Consider the following 24,975-nt stretch of genomic DNA (forward strand, 5'->3'; position numbering starts at 1 on the left):
TCTGTTCACCTTATTAAAACCCCTCATCATTTTGAAAATTGCTTTGACATTTGGTGAAAGATAATTGATGCATATGTTAATACTGAATGAGCCTATTTGACAGTTTTATATTAATTGGATATTTTCATCGAATGACTGATTTTCTCACCAAAGTTTCCCAATGCTTGTGTTTCTTCTCAAACTTTACACACCAGTCGTTAAACATCTGGAGCTGAGTGAGATGAGTTTGGGTTTGTTCAGAAGAATTCTTAAACAATGGAAGATTCATGTTACAGAGGTGGCTTCAACTTAGCCCTGTTTGGGCTGAGAACCTACAAGGAGATTGGAGTTGGAAACGGAAATACTATTTTGTAGCAGGAAAGAATTTTCTCAGAGCTTGAGTTTGTTGTATTGAATCCATCCTCCCATGTATCTAGTCTCCTTGCTGGAAAAGTGCCTGACTGAGAGAAAAGAGTCATCCCAATGGAACAGGCCTCAGGTTAGATCCCCAGTTGGTGCTGAGGATACTGCTCCCAGCCTGGGAAACAGAAACTGAGTGAGACTTGGCCTCTGTATCAAGATTGGTCATGAAGTTGACTCCTCTCCAATGCTCATTACGTCACTGACTAATAGCAGACACTGTTTACTGAGTTGAAGAATATGTCCCCACATTGTCTTTTGCAGTTCTTCCCTTATCATTCTCATAGTATAGAATATGATTGCATTATCCATCCATCAAGCTCACCCTGCAACATAGATACACATCTCTACTTTAGCCTTCTTGCAAGGCAAGTGACTTTGCACCTTCTGCTGAATGTAAAACTTCAGTGCGCCGACTGAGTGTACTCTGACTGTGTTAAGCATCAATCCAGATTCAGTGCCAAACGTAAATTAGTAATTGCTTACATTATAAAAACCAAAAGAACTGCGGATGCTGTAAATTAGAAACAAAACCAGAAGTTGCTGGAAAAGCTCAACAGGTCTGGCAGCATCTGTGGAGAGAAATCAGTTAATGGTTTGGATCGAGTGACCCTTCCTCAGAACTGCTTAAATTGTATCCTGTTGCCTTTAACTTCTGATTAAGAACCCTAATACTCATGTCTCAATATCAAATTCAATAATTTTAGGGCTTCAGCCACTTTCACCTATGTCCTTACCCCAACCCTCAAATGCTAGGCCTTTATCACATGGTCTGCTTTACACATTGTTAGCCACTAATAGTCCGCACTAGCAGCTATCCATTCTCCCAGGCTGATCGTTATCCACTCTTTTGTCTGTCCAACTGTCCTTCCTCGCTTTGGGCTCTATCCCCACCTATCATTTACTCCTTATCTCCTCCCCCCCACCCTATCTTCTGCATATAAACTGTAAACCAACATTTTTTAGCTACCATCAGTTCTGAGGAAGGGTCACTGTACCCAAAATGGTTAACTCTGATCTCTCTCCACAGATGCTGCCAAACCTGCTGAGATTTTCCAGCAATTTCCGTTTATATTTCTGATTTCCTGCATCCGCAGTTCTTTTGGTTTATAGCCTAATACTCATTCTGGGGTCTACAATGTTATATCTATCACCAAACCAGTCATTGAAATGTGAGAGTGGACACTGACACTTCTTGATGAAAGGTATATTGACCGAATGTAATTTTAATATGTCAAGAATTGTAACGCAAGAAAAACACAGTGAGTCAGACAGAATCCGAGGAACAACAGAGTTGACGTTTTGGGGCATAAGCCCTTCATTAGGAGTATTGGGGGTGGGGGGCTGGGGGGGCCCCAAGGTGTCTGAGAGATAGATGGGAGAGGTGTGGAGCTGGGGGGAAGGTAGTTTGGAAGACAGTAGGTGGATGCAGATTAGAGGCGATGGTGTTAGGTTGGAGTGGAGGTAGAGTGGACAGGTGGGAAGGAAGATGGACAGATACAACAGATACAACAGGTCATGAGGGCATGTCAAGTTGGAGGGATGGATCTGGGATAAGGTGGGGGGAGGGGAAATGAGGAAACTAGTGAAATTAACATTGATCCCATGTGGTTGGAGGGTCCCAAGGTGGAAGATGAGGCGTTCTTCCTCCAGGCATCGGGTGGCTTGGATTTGGCAGTGCAGGAGGCTCAGGACTTGCCTGTCCTTGTCAGAGTGGAAGGGGGAGTTGAAGTGATCAGCCACGGGGCGGTGAGGTTGTTTGGTGTGGGTGTCCTGCAGATGTTCTCTGAAACATACCACAGGTTGTCATCCTGTCTCCCCAGTTTAGACAGACACAGTAGATAGGGTGTTTGAATGTTCAGGAAAATCTCTGTTGGATGTGGAAGGATCTTTTGGGGCCTTGGATGGAGGTGAGAGGGGGGAGGTGTGGGTGCAGGTTTTACACCTTTTGTGGTGACAGGGGAAGGTGCTGGGAGTGGTGGGTGGGTGGGTTGGTGGGGGGCGTGGACCTAAGGAGGGTGTCATTGGAGGGAATGGTCTCTGTGGAATGCAGATAGTGGTGGGGAGGGAAATATATCTCAGTGGTGGGGTCCATTTAAAGGTGGTGGAAATGGCGGAGGTTGGTGGGGTGGAAGGTGAGGATTGGGGGTTCCTGTCCTTGGGGGTTCCTGTCCTTGTTGCGATTGGAGAGGTGGGGTTCGAGGGGCGGAGGTGCGGGAAATGGAGGAGATGCGCTGGAGGGCATCGTTGACTACGTGGGAGGGGAAATTGCAGTCCTTGAAGTAGGAGGCCATCTGGGATGTTCTGGAGTGGAATTGCTCCTCCTGGGAGCACATGCAGCAGAGGCAAAGGAATTGGGAGTAAGGGATTGTGTTTTTACAGGAGGAGGGTGGGAGGAGGTGCAGTTCAGGTAGCTGAGAGAGTCGGTGCGTTTAAAGTAGATGTCTGTGTTGAGTTGTTCGCCGGAAATGGAGATGGAGAGGGGCAATCCACACTTTCTCCTGGTTAAAATCTGTCAGCTCTGTACCAATCAAATCAAAGTCCCAGAAGTCTCTCATTAACAGTCCTCCATTATACAATGTCCTTCACCCATTTATTTTCAGAATGTTATTAACACAATATCAGGAGCATGAGGCATGTCCACCATTTGGGTCGGTGAACTGTAGATTAATCTGACTGATTTAGCCCATTTCTAATTTGTAATGATTTGAGTTAAAATGAACCATAGTCAAGAATTTTCTTTAACTAAGTTATAGGTTAGTTTATGACAAATTGTTACTGGAAGTTCCTAAGGGATTAAAATGACAAAGGTATGAACAGGAAATTACGTATAAAGATTAAAACAACTACAGAGAAGACAGAAATAATCCAGATAAGAAGGAATTCCCAATTAAGCATCTGACAGATAAAGTGTGGTGCTGTAAAAGCACAGGCAGCATCCGAGGAGCAGGAGAGTCGATGGTTTGAGCACAAGCTTGATGATGAAGAGCTGATGAACACCTCTGATGAAGAGCTTATGCTCGAAAAGTTGATTCTCCTGCTCCTCAGATACTGCCTGACCTACTGTGCTTTTCCAGCACCACTCTCTCGACCCTGACCTCCAGCATCTGCAGGCCTCACCTTCTCCCATATATTGTTAGAGCCACTTCTTTGAGTTTCATGTTGCTGAGACGAATAGGGTAGCACTTGAACTCAGATCCAGTCACTGCAGTCACTTTTTATAGTTAAATAAGTTTTGTTTCCCCGATTTGATAGCCTCCTCCAAACAGCACAATTTGGGGGAGAGAGAGAGCGAGAGAGAGAGCAGATACTTGATTTCTGGTTCTGTATGTATGATGTTTTAGCTGCTCAGTTACTTTAGAGAAGGCCATCATCAATTTTAAGGCGTCCCTCTATTTGTCTCTCTCCCTCATTCTCTCTCTCTGTTCTTGAAGAGCTGCTTCCTCAGGGATGGTTCACGAATGGAATTCCTTATCGTCCAGTCAGCTGTGAAGCTAAAATGGCCACAGTTACCGGGTGTGGTGACTGTCAGATTTAATAAAATTCACTGGCATCTCACAGAAAGCTCATCTCTTACCATCGTTGTTAGCATTCATTATGATCGCTGGTATACCAAATAGGAAAGGTTGAGAGGGATAAGGTCCAAACGTAGGCAAATGGGACAGTTTAGTTTGGAAAACTTGGTTGGCATGGATGAGTTGGACTGAAGGGTCTGTGTGATTCCATGACTCTGACAATGCCCAATTTATATTCTCACAATGAGTCATCAAGTCACCATTCACTTCTGAGCAAGAGTTTTTACATGGGCTGGGTGTGGATCCATAGAGAGCTGGCTATGGTATAGTCAGGTGACTTGTCGCAGCTATGTTTTTAGCTTCTTGCCCAGTTCCTGGCAGATTAACCTTTGTTGACTAAAGAAGTACCCTTTACCAGCTTCTTCCTAAAAATGGCCAAGCCATAGTTACAGAAACAATGCCATTAATACCTGTCGGTCCACAGAAACATTGCAGAAGGGATGACAAGGTGTTCAGGGTGCTTAATCGAACACAGCAGATCTTACTGCTGGGCGAAGGGGGCAATCTCTCAGTGCACAATGGCCAAGTTAGAGGCTAAATGTGGGATAACAATGAGCTGGTAGGTGGTCCCAGCCTTCTCTGCCACTTAAGACATAATCCATTGCGATGGAGGTGAATGTTAAGTGTCCTGCCCACCCAATTGGTGGATAGGAAGCCAGGCAAAGCTTTGCGCTACCCATCGCCCTGATTTCAGACATCCTGTGCCAGCTGGTATTTACCCTAGTCTTCTCTTTCCCTCTGCTCCCCTTGTACTGTTCACCCTGACCACCCTCACTGTCCTTCCCCATCCTCTTACATCAACAGGCCCGGCCAATTGTAGTAGTTGTACATCCAGGAGTGGCCACTGCTCATGGTGGCGTTGGTGGGATCAGAGAGCTGCTGGCCATCTGATTGGTGGAGGTGGGACTGCTTTTTCTTGCCTTTTGCAAACAGCGGTAGTGCTTATTTCTAACCAGCACCCATGTTATGTACGTGTAGATGTCGGACACAGTGAAGAGATATCAAGTGCAGAAAATCATATTTGTATTCCCACCACCAGGAAGGAGAAACACCTGAGTGGCCAGTGACAATCAATGCCCTTCTCTCCAAGGGAAGGTGGAACTTCCTCACTGATGGAGGACAGAGTGCCTGCCTCAAGCCAATTAACCACAATGGCTATTAACTAACTGTGGAGCCAGCCCATCATGTGGGTGCTGGCTAGTCTTCACTTTTATACTGAGCAGTGAGCGAGTGCAGGGACCTCACTATGAGCCCGAGATTCAGTTGTCCCATCATTATTACATCTTTAATTCTGGTGGGGGCTCTGTGCTTCCTAATCCATTTGAGAAAGCTTCTTCAGGCAAGCACAGAGCTTAGAGAACCACTGACCAATGTCAATTCTTGTTCAGAACCGTAAGCATCTCCAACTGCAATGCACCAATTTTACTCAAACATTTACTTCTACACTCAGGATTATTTCCACTCATTTTTTCGATAAAATCAGCTTCATTTCCTTCAGCACGGCCCATTGATCAAGGACCCAGAAGGATTATTCTTAGCTTTCTGACAAATTGGAAAGCACACTATACTGCAGCTTCAATATGATAATAATATTCCAAACACATCCCTTCAGCTGTCCTCACTAGGTGGAGTACTGACTGTAATCAGCCAGCACACTTGCAAAATCTAAAACAAAAATGTCTCATGTCGGATGTAGTTTGGAAAGTACTTGCTAAATAATCCTAAGGAAGCAAAGGATCACACTGACAACCATTTCGATATTACTAGTTTGGCTCACTTACATTTGCTGGAAACTAGATATATTCAACGTATAGTTTCTAGTCCCTGCCCCGGAAGCAGAAAGAGTATATTCCAGGCATTGAGACTTTTTAAATTAAACAAAAGTACATGGAATAATGATGGATTCTCCATGGCAACAGTTCAACCAATCAGAGCTGACTAACAGTGCAGTATAAAATTATTTCCAGGTGGGTAGGGGCGGGCTGCCTTAGAGTGTTCGGAAGGTGGGAGGGTCGGGGGCTGGTTGGGTCTGTATTGTCTGCACTTTTGTATGTAACAGTATTGTCTAATGTACAAATGTCGTTGTCACTGTCTTGTCTTATGTGGAAGTGGGATTCGAGGTTTGTCCTCATCTCCCTGTAAAATGGTTGAACGGTAGGGTTTGGGGCCTAGCTTTGCTGCTCCTCTCCCTTGTAAAATTGCTGTCTCTTGTGTACAGCTGTAAATGTTTTTTGTAAACTGTTTTGTAATTTGTTTAATAAAATTTAAAAAAATAAACAAGAAAAAAAATGATTTCCTTTGAACTTTAGCATTCTTGCATGTGTTCTGAAAAATTTAAAATCAAACGATTTGCGAGTGTGTTAGCAATTTCTTATTACTTCTTACACTGGCTTGAGAACCTTCCATCACTAAAGATTGACCACCGGTCACTGGGTCACTTCCTTTTTTTATTGCTCATTCATGGGATGTGCGCATCATTGGCTCAGCCAGCATTTATTGCCCATCGTTCTGCTTGCCCAAAGGTTACTTAAGAGTAAACCACATGGCTGTGAGTCTGGAGTTCTATGTATATCCACGGGGTGGCTCAGTGGTTAGCACTGCCGCCGAACAGCATCAGGAACCTGGGCTCAATCCTCACCTCTGGGCATTGTCTGTGTGGAGTTTGCATATTCTCCCCTTGTCTGCATGAGTTTCTTCTCAGAGTCCAAAAGATGTGCAGGTTAGATGGAATAGCCATGGGGAAATACAGAGGAACCTTGATTATCCTGCAAGATTGCAATGTCCCGATGCTTGGCTAAACTACGTTATCCTGGTATTTGATTATCCAAAGTTCGATTAACCGAACGAAATGCTCCCCGCGTGTGTCGTCTGGATAATCGAGGCTCCTCTGTATAGGGCTAGGGTCGGGTGGGATCCAGGTGAGATGGTCTTCAGAGAGTTAGTGTGGATTCGATGGGCCAAATATCCTCCTTCTGAAAGGAAGCTATGATCGTAGGTAAGGACAGCAGTTTCCTTCCCTATAGGGTGTTTTACTGAACCAGATGGGTTTTAAATAACAATTGGCAGTGGTTACTTTTAATTCCAGATTTTTAGTAAACTTAAATTTCATCATCTGTCAAAGTGAGATTCAAAGCCAAGTCCCGCAAACATCAGTCCAGACTCCTGGGTTGTTGGTCAAGTGACATTTCCACTGTACCACTTTCTCTACCCATACCATAGAGTCATAGAGATGTACAGCATGGAAACAGACCCTTCGGTCCAACCCGTCCATGCTGACCAGATATCCCAACCCAATCTAGTCCCACCTGCCAGCACCCGGCCCATATCCCTCCAAACCCTTCCTATTCATATACTCATCCAAATGCCTCTTAAATGTTGCAATTGTACCAGCCTCCACAACATCCTCTGGCAGCTCATTCCGTACTCGTATCACCCTCTGCGTGAAAAAGTTGCCCCTTAGGTCCCTTTTATATATTTCCCCTCTCACCCTAAACCTATGTCCTCTAGTTCTGGACTCCCTGATCCCAGGGAAAAGACTTTGTCTATTTACCCTATCCATGCCCTTCATAATTTTGTAAACCTCTATAAGGTCACCCCTCAGCCTCCGATGCTCCAGGGAAAACAGCCCCAGCCTGTTCAGCCTCTCCCTGTAGCTCAGATCCTCCAACCCAGGCAACATCCTTGTAAATCTTTTCTGAACCCTTTCAAGTTTCACAACATCTTTCCGCTAGGAAGGAGACCAGAATTGCACGCAATATTCCAACAGTGGCCTAACTAATGACCTGTACAGCCGCAACATGACCTTCCAACTCCTGTACTCAATACTCTTGACCAATAAAGGAAAACATACCAAATGCCTTCTTCACTATCCTATCTACCTGTGACTCCACTTTTAAGGAGCTATGAACGTGCACTCCAAGGTCTCTTTGTTCAGCAACACTCCCTAGGACCTTACCATTAAGTATATAACTCCTGCTAAGATTTGTTTTCCCAAAATATAGCACCTCGCATTTATCTGAATTAAACTCCATCTATTACCAGAGACAAACCTGTTTTTGTTTAATGGGAAGAAAGACTGAGAAAGTCAACAGATACCAGTAACACGAGGTGAGAATCTGAGAGGAAAAAGAGCAATCATGTGAGATGGAGCGGGAGGTGAGAAGGCAGTCGGCTTGTAGTTAGACAGATGGTGACAATAGCGATGTTTTCTTTTTCCAAACCCTACACTCAGTGTAGAGTTGGAAATGTGGGAATGTGATGGAAGGTGGGAAACGAAAATCGACCTCCATGTTTTGAGAATGAAGACCGACAGTGACCTCCGAAGGGTCTGTTTCCATGCTGTATGTTCTGGCTGCATCTCCTGCCAACGCTGGCCCAACCAATCAGCACCCCCTTGTCATTCTGTATAAAATGGCACCTGGTTTAACCCCTTTTAGGGACATAAAATGGCGGGCCCTGTATTGACTGCTGCTGCGCACCGTCCACCTCTTTTCCCTCAGCCACAACCCAGACACGCCTTGGCATGTCCATTTGCCAATGGGCGGTGGGTATCCCCATCTCTACGCGGGAATCCTCCCCCTTTCTGTCAGGGATCTGGAGTGGAGGGTGCTGCACGCAGCAGTCCCCTGCAACCTGTAGATTGTGGTGGTTCATGGACTCCCAACCCAACTGCTTGTTCTGTGGCGCTGTGGAGTCCGTGGACCATGTATACATTGGGTGTGGGCGTTTGCACTCCCTTTTTGATTTTCTTAAAAACCTTCTTCTCTGTTTCTGGTTGTACTTCAGTCCCATGCTCCTGATCTTTGGGCACCCGGTACGGAGGAGGGAGGGCAGGTCCGAAGACCTCCTCGTGGGTCTGCTCCTGGGCCTGGCCAAACTGGCCATCAACAGGTCCAGGCAGCGGGCCGTGGAGGGGGTCGTTAGGGCCGACTGCCTGCCCCTCTTCCGGGGTTACGTCAGAGCCCGGGTGTCCTTGGAGAAGGAGCACGCGGTGTCCACCAACACCCTGGAGTCGTTCAGGGAGAGGTGGGCGCCGCAGGGAGTGGAGTGTATTATTTCCCCGTCCAACTCTATTTTGATTTAGTCCCTACCCTCCCCTTCACTGTTTTGTTCACACAGCATTGCCCTGTGGTTTGAAGGGCAGTGCTTGTCACTGGCCACTCGGGTGTTTTTCATGTCTTCCTGGTGGTGGAAATTGAATAAAGATTTGTGCACTTTGTGTCCTTTCACTGTGTCTCACACCTGCACACACACACACACCATGGGTGCTGGGGAAAAAATAAGCACTACCGCAGTTAGGCGGTAGTGTGGGGGTTAAATTTAAAAAAATATATAAAAAAAAGAAAAAAAAAAGAAAAAAAAGTAAAAAAAAAGGGAAAAAAAAAATAAAATGGCACCTAGTTTAACCCCTTTTAGGGACATAAAATGGCGGGCCCTGTATTGACTGCTGCTGCACACCGTCCACCTCTTTTCCCTCAGCCACAACTCAGACACGCCTTGGCATGTCCATTTGCCAATGGGCGGCGGGTATCCCCATCTCTACGCGGGATTCCTCCCCCTTTCTGTCAGGGATCTGGAGTGGAGGGTGCTGCACGCAGCAGTCCCCTGCAACCTGTAGATTGTGGTGGTTCATGGACTCCCAACCCAACTGCTTGTTCTGTGGCGCTGTGGAGTCCGTGGACCATGTATACATTGGGTGTGGGCGTTTGCACTCCCTTTTTGATTTTCTTAAAAACCTTCTCCTCTGTTTCTGGTTGTACTTCAGTCCCACGCTCCTGATCTTCGGGCACCCGGTACGGAGGAGGGAGGGCAGGTCCGAAGACCTCCTCGTGGGTCTGCTCCTGGGCCTGGCCAAACAGGCCATCAACAGGTCCAGGCAGCAGGCCATGGAGGGGGTCGTTAGGGCAGACTGCCTGCCCCTCTTCCGCGGTTACGTTAAAGCCCGGGTGTCCTTGGAGAAGGAGCACGCGGTGTCCACCAACACCCTGGAGCTGTTCAGGGAGAGGTGAGCGTCGCAGAGAGTGGAGTGTATTATTTCCCCCTCCGATTCTATTTTGATTTAATCCCTGCCCTCCCTGTTTGATCACACAGCATTGCCCTTTGATGTGAAAAAGGTAAAAACAATGACTGCAGATGCTGGAAACCAGATTCTGGATTAGTGGGGCTGGAAGAGCACAGCAGTTCAGGCAGCATCTGAGGAGCAGTAAAACCGACGTTTCGGGCAAAAGCCCTTCATCAGGAATAAAGGCAGTGAGCCTGAAGCGTGGAGAGATAAGCGAGAGGAGGGTGGGGGTGGGGAGAAAGTAGCATAGAGTACAATGGGTGAGTGGGGGAGGGGATGAAGGTGATAGGTCAAGGAGGAGAGGGTGGAGTGGATAGGTGGAAAAGGAGATAGGCAGGTAGGACAAGTCTGGACAAGTCAAGGAGACAGTTACTGAGCTGGATGTTTCGGACTAGGGTGAGGTGGGGGAAGGGGAAATGAGGAAACTGTTGAAGTCCACATCGATGCCCTGGGGTTGAAGTGTTCCGAGGCGGAAGATGAGGCGTTCTTCCTCCAGGCGTTTGGTGGTGAGGGAGCGGCGGTGAAGGAGGCCCAGGATCTCCATGCCCTCGGCAGAGTGGGAGGGGGAGTTGAAATGTTGGGCCACGGGGCGGTATGGTTGATTGGTGCGGGTGTCTCGGAGATGTTCCCTAAAGCGCTCTACTAGGAGGCGCCCAGTCTCCCCAATGTAGAGGCGACCGCATCGGGAGCAACGGATACAATAAATGATATTAGTGGATGTGCAAGTAAAACTTTGATGGACGTGGAAGGCTCCTTTAGGGCCTTGGATAGAGGTGAGGGAGGAGGTGTGGGCGCAGGTTTTACAGTTCCTGCGGTGGTAGGGGAAAGTGCCAGGATGGGAGGGTGGGTTGTAGGGGGGCGTGGACCTGACCAGGTAGTCACGGAGGGAACAGTCTTTGCGGAAGGCGGAAAAGGGTGGGGAGGGAAATATATCCCTGGTGTTGGGGTCTGTTTGGAGGTGGAGGAAATGTCGGCGGATGATTTGGTTCATGCGAAGGTTGGTAGGGTGGAAGGTGAGCACCAGGGGCGTTCTGTCCTTGTTACGGTTGGAGGGGTGAGGTCTGAGGGCGGAGGCGCGGGATGTGGACGAGATGCATTGGAGGGCATCTTTAACCACGTGGGAAGGGAAATTGTGGTTTCTAAAGAAGGAGGCCATCTGGTGTGTTCTGTGGTGGAACTGGTCCTCCTGGGAGCAGATCCGGCGAAGGCGGAGGAATTGGGAATATGGGATGGCATTTTTGCAAGAGGTAGGGTGGGAAGAGGTGTAATCCAGGTAGCTGTGGGAGTCGGTGGGTTTGCAAAAAATGTCAGTGTCAAGTTGATCGTCATTAATGGAGATGGAGAGGTCCAGGAAGGGGAGGGAGGTGTCAGAGATGGTCCAGGTAAATTTAAGGTCAGGGTGGAATTTGTTGGTGAAGTTGATGAATTGCTCAACCTCCTCGCGGGAGCATGACGTAGCACCAATGCAGTCATCAATGTAGCGGAGGAAGAGGTGGGGAGTGGTGCCGGTGTAATTATGGAAGATCAACTGCTCTATGTAGCCAACAAAGAGACAGGCATAGCTGGGGCCCATACATGTGCCCATGGCTACCCCTTCAGTCTGGAGGAAGTGGGAGGATTCAAAGGAGAAATTGTTAAGGGTGAGGACCAGTTCGGCCAAACGAATGAGAGTGTCGGTGGAAGGGTACTGTTGGGGACGTCTGGAGAGGAAAAAATGGAGGGCTTGGAGGCCCTGGTCGTGGCGGATGGAGGTGTAGAGGGATTGGATATCCATGGTGAAGATGAGGCGTTGGGCACCAGGGAAACAGAAGTCTTGGAGAAGGGGGAGGGCATGGGTGGTGTCTCGGACGTATACGGGGAGTTCCTGGACTGGGGGGATAGGACGGTGTTGAGGTAGGTAGAGATGAGTTCAGTGGGGCTGGACAGGCCACTTGGGTGTTTCTTTTGATCCTGGTGGTGGAAGCTGAATAAAGCTTTGTGCACCTTGTGTCTCTCACTGTGTCTCACACCTGCACACACACATGGGCATGTGTCGTCTGGATAATCGAGGCTCCCCTGTATAGGGCTAGGTTCGGGTGGGGTCTAGGTGAGATGGTCTTCAGAGAGTTAGTGTGGACTTGATGGGCCAAATATCCTCCTTCTGAAAGGAAGCTGTGATCCTAGGTAAGGACAGCAGTTTCCTATAGGGTGTTTTACTGAACCCGATGGGTTTTAAATAACAATTGACATTGGTTATTTTTAATTCCAGATTTTTAGTAAACTGAAATTTCATCATCTGCCAAAGTGGATTCAAAGCCAAGTCCCTCAAACATCAGTCCAGACTTCTGGGTTGTTAGTCAAGTGACAGTTCCACTGTACCACACTCTCTACCCATACCAGAGACAAACCTGTTTTTGTTTAATGGGAAGAAAGACTGAGAAAGTCAACAGATACCAGTAACACGAGGTGAGAATCTGAGAGGAAAAAGAGCAATCATGTGAGATGGAGCGGGAGGTGAGAAGGCAGTCGGCTTGTAGTTAGACAGATGGTGACAACAGCGATGTTTTCTTTTTCCAAACCCTACACTCAGTGTAGAGTTGGAAATGTGGGAATGTGATGGAAGGTGGGAAACGAAAATCGACCTCCATGTTTTGAGAATGAAGACCGACAGTGACCTCCGAAGGGTCTGTTTCCATGCTGCATGTTCTTGCTGCATCTCCTGCCAATGCTGGCCCAACCAATCAGCACCCCCTTGTCATTCTGTATAAAATGGCACCTGGTTTAACCCCTTTTAGGGACATAAAATGGCGGGTTCTGTATTGACTGCTGCTGCACACCGTCCACATCTTCTCCCTCATCCACTGCCCGGGCATGCCTTGGCATGTCCATTTGCCAATGGGCGGTGGGTATCCCCATCTCTACGCGGGATTCCTCCCCCTTTCGGGGATCTGGGGTGGAGGGTGCTGCACGCAGCAGTCTCCTGCAACTGCAGATTGCGGTGGTTCACGGACTCCCAACCCAACTGCTTGTTCTGTGGCGCTGTGGAGTCCGTGGACCATGTATATATTGGGTGTGGGCGCTTGCACTCCCTTTTTGATTTTCTTAAAAACCTTCTTCTCTGTTTCTGGTTATACTTCAGTCCCACGCTCCTGATCTTTGGGCACCCGGTATGGAGAAGGGAGGGCAGATCTGAGGATCTCCTCGTGAGTCTGCTCCTGGGCCTGGCCAAACTGGCCATCAACAGGTCCAGGCAGCGGGCCGTGGAGGGGGTCGTTAGGGCCGACTGCCTGCTCCTCTTCCGCGGTTATGTCAGGACCCGCTGTTTCTGGAGAAGGAGCACGCGGTGTCCACCAACACCCTGGAGCTGTTCAGGGAGAGGTGGGTGCTGCAGAGAGTGGAGTGCATTATTTCCCCCTCCAATTCTATTTTGATTTAATCCCTGCCCTGCCCTTCACTGATCACACAGCATTGCCCTTTGATGTGAAGGGCACTGCTTGTGACTGGCTACTCAGGTGTTTCTTTTCTTCCTGGTGGTGGAAATTGAATAAAGATTTGTGCACCTTGTGTCTCTCACTGTGTCTCACACCTGCACACACACAACATGGGTGCTGGGGGAAAAGTGAGCACGAGCGCAAAAAAAAATTTCCTTTGAAATTTAGCATTCTTGCATGTGTTCTGAAAAATGTAATATCAAACGATTTGCGAGTGTGTTCGCAATTTCTCATTGGTATTACACTGGCTTTTAGATGGTGGAGTTCAATTTGGTTCTAACCTGGAGAACCTTCCATTACTAAGGATTGACCACCAGTCACTGGGTCACTTCCTTTTCTATTGCTCATTCATGGGATGTGGGCATCATTAGCTCAGCCAGCATTTATTGCCCATCGTTCTGCTTGCCCAGAGGGCATTTAAGAGTAAACCATATGGCTGTGGGTCTGGCGTTACATGTATATCCACGGGGAGGCTCAGTAGTTACCACTGCTGCCTAACAGCATCAGGGACCTGGGCTCAATCCCAGCCACGGGTGATTGTGTGGAGTTTGCACATTCTTCCCATGTCTGCATGAGTTTCCTCTCACAGTCCAAAGGATGTGCAGGTTGGATGGAATAGCCATGGGGAAATACAGAAGAACCTTGATTATCCAAATATTGGATTATCCGGCATGATTGCAATGTCCCGATGCTTGGCTAAACTACGTTATCCTGTATTTGATTATCCAAAGTTCGATTAACTGAACAAAATGCTCCCCGCGTGTGTCCTCTGGATAATCGAGGCTCCTCTGTATAGGGCTAGGGTCGGGTGGGATCTAGGTGAGATGGTCTTCAGAGAGTTAGTGTGGATTCGATGGGCCAAATATCCTCCTTCTGAAAGGAAGCTGTGATCCTAGGTAAGGACAGCAGTTTCCTATAGGGTGTTTTACTGAACCCGATGGGTTTTAAATAACAATTGGCATTGGTTATTTTTAATTCCAGATTTTTAGTAAACTGAAATTTCATCATCTGCCAAAGTGGATTCAAAGCCAAGTCCCTCAAACATCAGTCCAGACTTCTGGGTTGTTAGTCAAGTGACAGTTCCACTGTACCACACTCTCTACCCATACCAGAGACAAACCTGTTTTTGTTTAATGGGAAGAAAGACTGAGAAAGTCAACAGATACCAGTAACACGAGGTGAGAATCTGACTGGAGCTGTTCAGGGAGAGGTGGGCACCGCAGGGAGTGGAGTGTATTATTTCACCCTCCAACTCTATTTTGATGTAATCCCTGCCCTCCCCCTCAATGATCACGCAGCATTGCCTTTTGAGAAGGGCACCTGCTTGTGACAGGCCACTCGGGTATTTCTTTTCTTCCTGGTAGTGGAAACTGAATAAAGCTTTGTTCACCTGTTACCTTTCACTATGTCTCACACCTGCACACACACAACAGAGGAAATAAAAAGAAAAAAAATATATAAAATAGCGTCTCTCTTTCTCCCATCGTTTTATGACACCCCAGGTCTGGTGGCTACAAGGCAAAAGAATTCAATTTCTATGTCTCCTTTTAGCAACGTTGAACAGCGTTAAATGGTGGAACTTGGAAAAAGTAGAGCTTCAGGTGGACAGATCTTTGAAGTGTCATAAACAGGTACAAAGATGAATCAGAATGGCTAATGAAATGTTGACTTCTACACGTAAAAGACTTGCATACCAGGTGCCAGAGGTCTCGCTACAAAGTCCTGGTTAGAGCACACCTAGGGTTGCATTTCACAGGGGCGGGGTGATGGGAATGGATCAACTACCCTGGGGGCAGATAGCAGGTTTTGAAGGCCAGGCAGAGATCTCTCATTTACACGTGGCACCTCTCCTTCCCAGGCCTTATGAGAGATTTCTTTCCAGCCTTTGAAAGAAAGCATTTTCAAAAATGTTTTTTGTGCTCCAGCCTGCCTGGGGAGGGGGGTTGTTTCGCTCAGTTGACTGCACGATCGGTAGCAATGCAAAGTGATGCCAACAGCATGGCTTCAATTCCTGCACTGGCTGAAGTTACCGTGAAGGATTCTCCTTCTCAACTCTCCCTTTGCCTGAGGCATAGTGACCCTCAGTTAAACCACCACAAGTTGCCCATCTCTCTCTCTCTCTCTCCTGAGTGAACAGTCCTATGGGCTGTGAAGACTGTGGCCATTTTTCCTTTACTACCAAGCATTCTGTGGCAGTAGAGGTTGATTGAAGCCCTTATTTACCACCTTATTAGTTGGGGCTTAATAGGCCTTAAAGGCTGGAGGCCTAGTTGGAACTTTCCCAACCCACATACTTTCATTGGATGGCATGGTGGGATTCAAAATGGGTCCCTTGAACATTATTCTGGATGTCTGGATTACCAGAACCATAGAATCCTTACAGCGTGGAAGCCGGCCAATCGAGTCTATATTGACCATCCACCCAGACCATCCCTGTAACCCAGCATTCCCCATGGCTACCCCACCCAGCATGCACATCCCTGAGCAACTTGGCATTGCCAATCCACCTAACTCTCACGTCTTTGGAGTGTGGAAGGAAACCGGAGCACCCAGAGCGAACCCACACAGACATGGGGAGAACGTGCAAACTCCACACAGACAGTCGGCCTTTGGTGGAATTGAACCCAGGTCCCTGGCACCGTGAGGCAGCAGTGCTAATCACTGAGCCACCGTGCCACGCTGGTGGTCCAGTGGTATTCCCACTGCACCATTGTCTCTCCCCCACCTCACAGCCTTGTCAGGATAAAGGGGTGCCAACAGTAAATTTAGCTCCTAGTTCTGGACACCACGCGTAGAGTATTGTATTAACCTTGGAGGCAGTAGACAGTAGATCTACCTATGGTGTATTAGCATTCATTGGCAGAGGGATTGAATTCAAGAGTTGTGAAATGATGTTGCAGCTGTACAGGACCTTGGTTAGGCCACATTTGGAGTACTGTGTGCAGTTCTGGTCGCCTCACTTTAGGAAAGATGTGGAAGCTTTGGAGAGGGTGCAGAGAAGATTTATCAGGATGTTGCCTGGAATGGAGAGTAGGTCGTACGAGGATAGGTTGAGAGTGCTAGGCCTTTTCTCATTGGAACGGCGAAGGATGAGGGGTGACTTGATAGAGGTTTATAAGATGATCAGGGGAATAGACAGTCAGAAACTTTTTCCCCGGATACAACAGAGTGTTACAAGGGGACATAAATTTAAGGTGAAGGGTGGAAGGTATTGGGGGGATGTCAGGAGTAGGTTCTTTACCCAGAGAGTGGTGGGGGCATGGAATGCGCTGCCTGTGGGAGTGGCAGAGTCAGAATCATTGGCGACCTTTAAGCGGCAATTGGATAGGTACATGGATGGGTGCTTAAGCTAGGTCAAATGTTCGGCACAACATCGTGGGCCGAAGGGCCTGTTCTGTGCTGTATTGTTCAATGTTCTATGTTCTATGTTCTAAAAGTACTGGGTCTCCAAAAGTTAAATTATGAAGAGAGATCATAACATTTAGATCTGTACTTGCTGGAATTGTAGAGATTAGAGAGAGAGAGAGACGGCACTTGATCAATGTTTTCAAGATATTCAGGGGATCAGATAGAGCAGATAATATTCTTGCTGGTGAAAATTTGGGTCTCACTTTGCAAGCATTTCAGACAGACAGACATTTCAATGTGAAATTAGTGAACCCTTCTATACACAGAGGGTGGTGTTGGAACACATTAGCAAACAGCAAGTGATGCTTGGATAATTAAAACTGCGATCAAACCATTCTTGTTTTCTAAAGGTACTGATCGATATGGGTCAAAGGTCACGAATCAACTCCAATCTCATTGAATAGTAAAACAGGGTCAAATGGCTAAATATCTGAATCCTAGGTCCTTGGAGTATTGAGAGACATAGACTGAGAGGAGATCTGAGGGATATATTGAGGAGCACTGATAAATAGGCAGGGAAGCGGAATAAGGGATTGATCGAGGGCAATGTCATGCCTTTAGGTCTCCGTCTTCCTCTCACCACTTAATCCTATTAAGATTGGACTTTTAAATGATGTCTTGATTTCCTGAAACCAAACATTTATTTTAGCTGATAAGTATTTGTAACTGATGATGGGTTTAGGTTCCCTGAGGATTTGAGGTGGTATTTCCAATCCAGTTAATCAATTGGCCTGTCTCTGGAGATGGTCCGGCAATCAGATTTCATCCATTATATTCAGCACTAAATGCCTGTTAATAACTTCACATGGAATCACTTAACACATCGATAGACTACCGTGAGAAAGTGTACTTGAAATGATACACTCTAACACTGGGTGATGTGCTTAATTCTTGGACTTAATATTGGTCCCAAGGTTACCAACACATCCCCACATTCCAGTGAGCCACCAGAAGCAATAACAACAACTTGTGCTTAAATAGCCCTTCTCGCATTATAAAAGATCCTGTGAGACTTTGTGGAGACATTGTTAAAAAAAAAACGCACAACACTGAACCACAAAAGGAGACATCAGGGCATTGAACAAAACCTTTGGATAAAGAGTTAGGCTTTAAGGCTTATCCCACAGAAGGATAGAAAGCTCGAGAGGAGGAGAGGTTTAGGAAAAGATTCCAAGAGTTTAGGGTCCTGGCAGCTCAAAGTGTGTTGACCAAATGTGGAGTCGTTCAAATAGGGATGACCAGAATTAGAGGACAGCCATCTCAGAGCCAAAAGCAGAAATTGCTGGAAGAGCTCAGTAGGACTGGCAGCGTCTGTGGAGAGAAATCAGAGTTAACCTTTCAAGTTCAGCAACCCTTTCTAAGAACAGATGGTAAGTAGGAAAATGTTGGGTTTTATGGAGAAAATAGGGTGGGGTGATAGGGTAAGGAGTAAATGAGAGTGGAGATAGAGCCTAAAGCGAGAGAACAGTTGGACAGACAAAGAAGTGGATAACGATCAGCCTAGGACAATGAATAGCTACTAATGGGGGCTAGCAGTGGCTAACATTGGGTACTGTGTAATAGCAGCCCATGTGATGCCAAGCCTAGAGTGTGGGGGTTGGGATAAGGGCATGGGAGAAGGTGACTGCAGCCCTAAACGTGTTGAACACAATACTGAGTCCTGAAGGCTGCAGGGTCCCCAAACAGGAAATCATCGGCTGTTCTTCCAGCTAGCGCTGAGTTTCGTTGGAGTGCTGCAGCAAGCCTGAGTCAGAGATGTTGGCCAGGGAACAGGGTGGGGTGTTGAAATGACTCATCTCAGATCATTCTGGGATTGGAGGAGGTTAGACAGGTGAAGAAGAACCAAGTAGCAAAGGGATTTGAAACTAAATCTTCGAGTGGTTGATGCCCAGGAACCTATTCAACCCATCAGGGCCATGTCAGCTCTCTACAAGAGCAACTCAACCAGTCCCACTCTCCCTGAACTCATGCAGATTTATTCATTCTTCAGGCACAATTCCCTTTTGAAAGGCACAGCTGAATCCTCTTCTGTCGACCTTTCAACCAGTCATTCTGAGATCCTAACAAGGATGAGCACTTGAAAATCAAGGCATTGCTTAACTGGGAACAAGTGTAGCTGAGTGAGTCCAAGAGTGAAAATGGAACAGGGCTCAATGTCAGGGAGATAAGGCCACATTTCGGGAGAGGAGAATGTGGGAGCCAGTCTGTAGTCTCTTAGTGGTCAGGTCCTCAGTAGTTCACACAATAGTGAAGAGTTCAACAGCAGGTGAGCGGAGGCTATGAGCCAAGGCCTGCCAAATGGGATTCGAGTAGCTAGGCAGTTGTTTTTGACCAAATGGTCTTTTTCTGTGCTATAGACCTTTGTGATTCTATGACAGTATGCAGTTGGGCAATGGGATGGAGGTGGAAACAGGAAACCTTGGTGATTATGGGCAGTGTAAAGATCATCACATGGCAAAACATCACAACAAGACCATCCACAGTTGAGTTCAGAAACCAGAGAGAAAGAAATTGAGTTGGCAATGTGGAACAGGATTTGGTAGAACCAGAGGACAATAGCTTGGTCTTCCAAATATTTAGCCATCTGAAATTTCTTCTCATCCCTCATAGATATTAGATAAGCAGTAGGACCATTTAGAGAAGGTGGAAGGATTGAGAGGGTTGGTTGCATGGCACCCATATCTTGCACATACTGAACATTGGCTCAAATGCAGAAAATGCTGGAGAAGCACAGTATCTGTGCACAGAGAAATAGAGTTAATGTTTCAAGACTGGCCTGACTCTTCGCAGGGGTTCTTCAAAAAATTGACTCTGTGCTTTAAAACAGTGATGCTGAGGGACAGCACACAGATAAGAAAACAGGAGGGATTCAAGGATAGTAGCTTAACAGGATACACATGGCAATGGTATGAGCAGGAAAATAAATTACCGCTGGTAATTCTCTGGTTATGATCTGGGAGCAGACCTATCCAATTGGACAACGGAGAGGTGTTAGAGGAGGCAAGTGTGGTCACTCATGACGACTGTAGACAGGTCGAGAAGGTTCAGGAGGGAAGCTTCACCACGGTGGGAGTCACAGCGTATATCATTTGTGACTTGGCTAAGAGCTGTTCAATACTGTTGAAGGAGCAGATATTGGATTGGTGGGATTCAAACATAGAGTTCCAGGAAAACTGGGATTAGATTTGGGAGGCCACAACACATTGGAGGAATTTGGGGGAGGAAAGGGAGGTGTTAGATGGGGACAGTTGATTGGAATGACAGATGGAGGGGGAGGGACTTTGTAGGGCTTTTTGAGGAGATTGTGGTGGTAGCCGATTGATGAAGAGAGGACTAGGACTTGATTAAGATTAGTGCTAGCAATATCGACTAACATGGGAGACACGAGAGTGACATTAATGGTAAAATGCTGAGATGGGATGAGAGTTTCATGGACAAGACGAGCTAAGCAAGAGTATAAGGGAACCTAGAGAGAGAGAGAGAGAGATACAAGTTCAGGGCTAAAGTGGAGAGGGGTGTGGAATCGTTGAAAGAAATTTGGCCTGATGAACTCGGGGAAGGGAAGGCAGTGACAAGCAGATGATGCTCAATGGTTAGCATTGTTGCCTCACAGCACCAGAGAACCTGGGTTCAATTGCAGCCTTGTGCGACTGATGCATTCTCCCTTTGTCTGTGTGGGTTTCTGCTGGTGCTCCAGTTTCCTCTTGCAGTCTAAAGATGTACAGGTTAGGTGGATTGACCATGCTAAATTGCACGTAGTATCCAGGGGTGTGCAGGCTAGGTGGAGTAACTATGGGAAATGGAGGTTTACAGGGTTAGGGCAGGGGACTGGATCTGGGTGGGATGTTCTTTGGAGGGCCCGTTTGGAGTTGATGGGCCAACTGGCCTTCTTCTATATTGTAGGGATTCTAAGATGATCTCAGTGTTACCTTAGAGTCATTGATGAATCCACCAGGAGCTCAGATAATTGGCCATTCATTGTGTATGAATAGGACGCAAGTACTGATACTCTAAGCCACCATGGAAGGCATCACAGTTCAATCCAAACCTTTACTCACCTGGATATTCATACTCTCACTGAGTACTGATTGTGTTTCAGCGGTAACACCCTCCCCTTTGTGTCAAAAGACTGTAGGTTCAATGTCCTCAGTGTCAATCAGGCCCCCAACATATCTCCAGCCAATTGAGCCAAATGCATTCCCCCAGGAGTCTGAGTTGCTGTGGGGGTGTTGCATTTTTCCCTGCATATTAGGCCCTGGTTAGAGACAAAAAAACCTGCCGATGCTGGAATGCAAAGTAGACAAACAGGAGGCTGGGAGAACACAGCAAGCCAGGCAGCATCAGGAGGGGGAGAAATCGACCTTTCGGGTGTAATTGACTCTCTCACTGTTTCGCCATTTTCTGAATGTATCTTCTTTAGTCATTGAATCCTGAAGTGGGAATTATTTTATTTCTTCACTCACAGGACGCAGGAGTTATTGGCTGGGCCAATATTTATTGCCCGTACCTAGTGGTCCCTTGAGAAGGTGGGGGTGAGCTGCCCTCTTGAACCACTGTAGTCCATGTGCTGTTGGTAGACCCACAATGGCATTGTGGAGGGTATTCCAGGATTTTAATGCAGTGACACAGACCAGCCAGTGATGTTGTTCCAAGTCAGAATGGCTGGTTTGGAAGGGAACGTTGCAGGTGATGGCGTTCCTAACTACACTGTTGGTGTACTTACATCCCATCTGCAAAGTAGCAGTTGAAGGGCATTAATTTCACTTTCAGGCTGTTGTGGTTCAGTGGTAGTGTCCCTACCTCTGGACCAGCAGGCTTTGTTCAAGTCCCATCCTCTCCAGAATTGTGTAGTAACATCCCTGGACAGGTTGATTACAAAATATCTAAATTTCACTTTCAAGACTCAATACAACAAACACACATCTCACAAATTACAATCATTCACATTATTTCCCACACAAATGTGACACCAGATACAATCTTCTCAGCTTTCATTTTGTAGAGTCACAGATTCATAGAGTCCCTACAGTGTGAAGCAGGCCATTTGGCCTATTGAGTCCACAACAAACCCCCAAAGAACATCCAACCCAGACCCACTCCACATACCCTATCCCCGTAACCCTGCATTTCCCCTGGCTAATCCACCCAGCCTGCGCATCCCTGAACACTCTGGGCAATTTAGCGTGGCCAATTCACCTAACCTGCACATCTTTGGACTGTGGGAGGAAAGCAGAGCACCCGGAGGAAACCCACGCAGACACGGGGAGAATGTGCAAACTCCACACAGTCAGTCACCCAAGGGTAGAGTTGAACTCAGGACCCTGGCACTATAGGGCAGCAATGTTCATCATTGAGCCACTGTGGTCTCTCGCTTCCCATCAAACTGTTTTGGTTTTTGACAGTCATACACACCAGCAGCCTTATCCTATCTGAATTCTCGAAAACCGATTAGCAACAACAAACTGCATGTCTAGGATTCCTCTTGAACTCAGATCAGAAGAGTCACAAGATACAGAATCCTCAGAGACTCCTTTTTCTAACCTTTTTAATTGATCTGGGGGGCTCTGGCACCACTTCAACAGTAGCATTAGGTAGTGTCTATTGCACAATTCTTTACTCTTCAGCTGTATAACACCCAGTAACACAGTCTCTGCTTTATTCTCAGACACCTGCTTGACTGCCAAACAGAAAACTGCCCCATTCAGAGCAAATCCTTCTCAATTTTTGTTTGCATGATTTCTCACTCTTCTCAGCTACCAAACAGGTAAAAAAAAGTCTGAAACTGAGCTCCACTGCTATTATTTTTCTATTTACCTTTTGCTTCTTAGCTGTTCATTCCTACAATGACCACGAGTATTTCTTGGGACCTGATGACATCATAATAAGGAGACCAATCAACCTCTTTCAAACATGCACATTACACGACAGTAAAATATGATGCTTAACTTTAAAAAAAAATCCACTGATAACTTCTCAAGAAATCCCTTCAGCGTTTTATGTGCTTGTTATAGCAAACCAATTGAATGATCCATTGAACTTGACACCAATCCATTGTGGATCGACTCCATTTCCTGAGGAAAGATCACAGACGCTCTGCTTAGCCCAAAAGTGATTTGAGCAAACGTAGGTACACAGATCCAACCTCAGTGTCTCACGTTATAGATCTCATCGTGTAGCGCAGTCGGACCAAGTTGTTCAGTGGCATAGGCTTTTAAAGAAACGAGGGATGCGGCCGCATGCTGAAAATTGGTTTCCAGATTTTCCACTCTGTGGGTAGTATATCAGAAAAAGCCAAACAATCCAATAGCATTGATAACTAGCAGTACACTTTGGGGAAAAAGAAACAATAACCCAACAAACTCTAACGCTTGAACCAATCAGCATGTATCACTTGGCTAATTACCAACAGCAGAGTCTAGTCAGAATTCATCAAACACCACAGCATGCTAATCTTCATGTATTATAAATCTCACTGTTCCTCATCAGAGTAAGTAGACTGTCTTCTCAAAAGCAAAACCTTATTTCAAATTATCTTCTGGGTATAAGGGATGGAAAATTTCGATACCACGGATGCTGGAGGTGAAATTCCCTTCCATCTTATTTCTGGGGCCTAAACTGGACAATATGCCCTTCCTGATGAAGGGCTTTTGCCTGAAATGTCGACTCTCCGGCTCCTCGGATGCTTCCTGACCTGTTGTGCTTTTCCAGCGCCACACTCTTGATCATGCACAGATCATTCATTTCTCTGTCAGAATCCTAGGCTGGTCTGAAGTTGGGCAGAGGGCATCGTTAATCTTTTTTGGGGTGAGCTGCCGCTAGCTCTCAATTGGGATATCATTGCACTAATTTCCCAGTAACGCTGAACTAAATCTAAAGTAGAAAACTTACACAAGTTTGAGTTAGCTGCAATCGTAAACCTGGGATTCCTCTTGACCAGATCGTGACCTTGTGTACAAATTGATATATATACATAAAAATTAGGAATAAGGAGGCCACTCAGTCCCTCCAGCCTGTGCTACCAATCAGTGAGATTACAACTGACCTGATTGTCACCTCAAATCCACATTCCAGCCTAGCCCTGATAACCTTTCACCCCCTTGGTTAACAAGAACCCTATCTTCTTCTGTCTAAAACATATTCAGGCCTCTGCTTCCATCAGCTTTTCAGGAAGTGAGTTCCAATGATTCATGATTGTCAGAGAGAAGAAAATTTCTTCTCATTTCTGAGCTCCCTAGTCCAAGCTTTTCCCACAAGAGGAAACATCCTCTGCACATTTAGCCTGTGAAGGATCTTAGATCTTTCAAGTCACTGCTGAGCTTTCTAAGCTCCATCAGATACAAGCTGAGCCTGTCCAACCTTTCCTCATAAGACAACTTGCCCGTTCAGGGCATTAGCCTGGTAAACCTTCTCGTAAATGCATTTGAAGCAGTTCAATCTTTCCTTAAATAAGATGACCAATATTGAACACAGTACTCCACTGTGGTTTCACCAGTGCCCTGTAGAATTTAAGCGTAGCCACGTCCCTTCTTTTGTATTCAACCCCCATCATGATGAATGATTATATTGCATTAGCTTTCCTAACTCCTTGCTATATCTGAATACTAACATTTGCAATTCAAACTCAAGGACACACACATCCCTCAGAGCTCTCCCATCTCTCACCATTTAGATAATATACTTCTTTTATATTTTTCCTGGCAATTTCCCATTTTCCCCATTCAATTGGCCACATCTTTGCCCACTCACTACCAATATACTTTTGTAAAGTCCTTGTGTCCTCTTCCCAACGTACTTTCCTTCTTATCTTAGTAACTTTGGCAGCCAGATCTTCTATTGCTTCATCTGAGTCGTTTATATAAATTGTAAACAGTTGAGGTGTCAGCACTGATCCCTGTGGCTCATCACTTAGAACACAGAACATAAAACATTCCAGCGCAGTACAGGCCCTTCAGCCCTCGATGTTGCACTGACCTGTGGAACCAATCTGAGCCTATTTATCCTACACTACTCCATTTTCATCCATATGTTTATCCAATCACCATTTAAATGCACTCAAAGTTGA

Source organism: Chiloscyllium punctatum, chromosome 26 (assembly GCF_047496795.1).
Source record: "Chiloscyllium punctatum isolate Juve2018m chromosome 26, sChiPun1.3, whole genome shotgun sequence".
In the NCBI taxonomy this organism is placed as follows: Eukaryota; Metazoa; Chordata; class Chondrichthyes; order Orectolobiformes; family Hemiscylliidae; genus Chiloscyllium; species Chiloscyllium punctatum.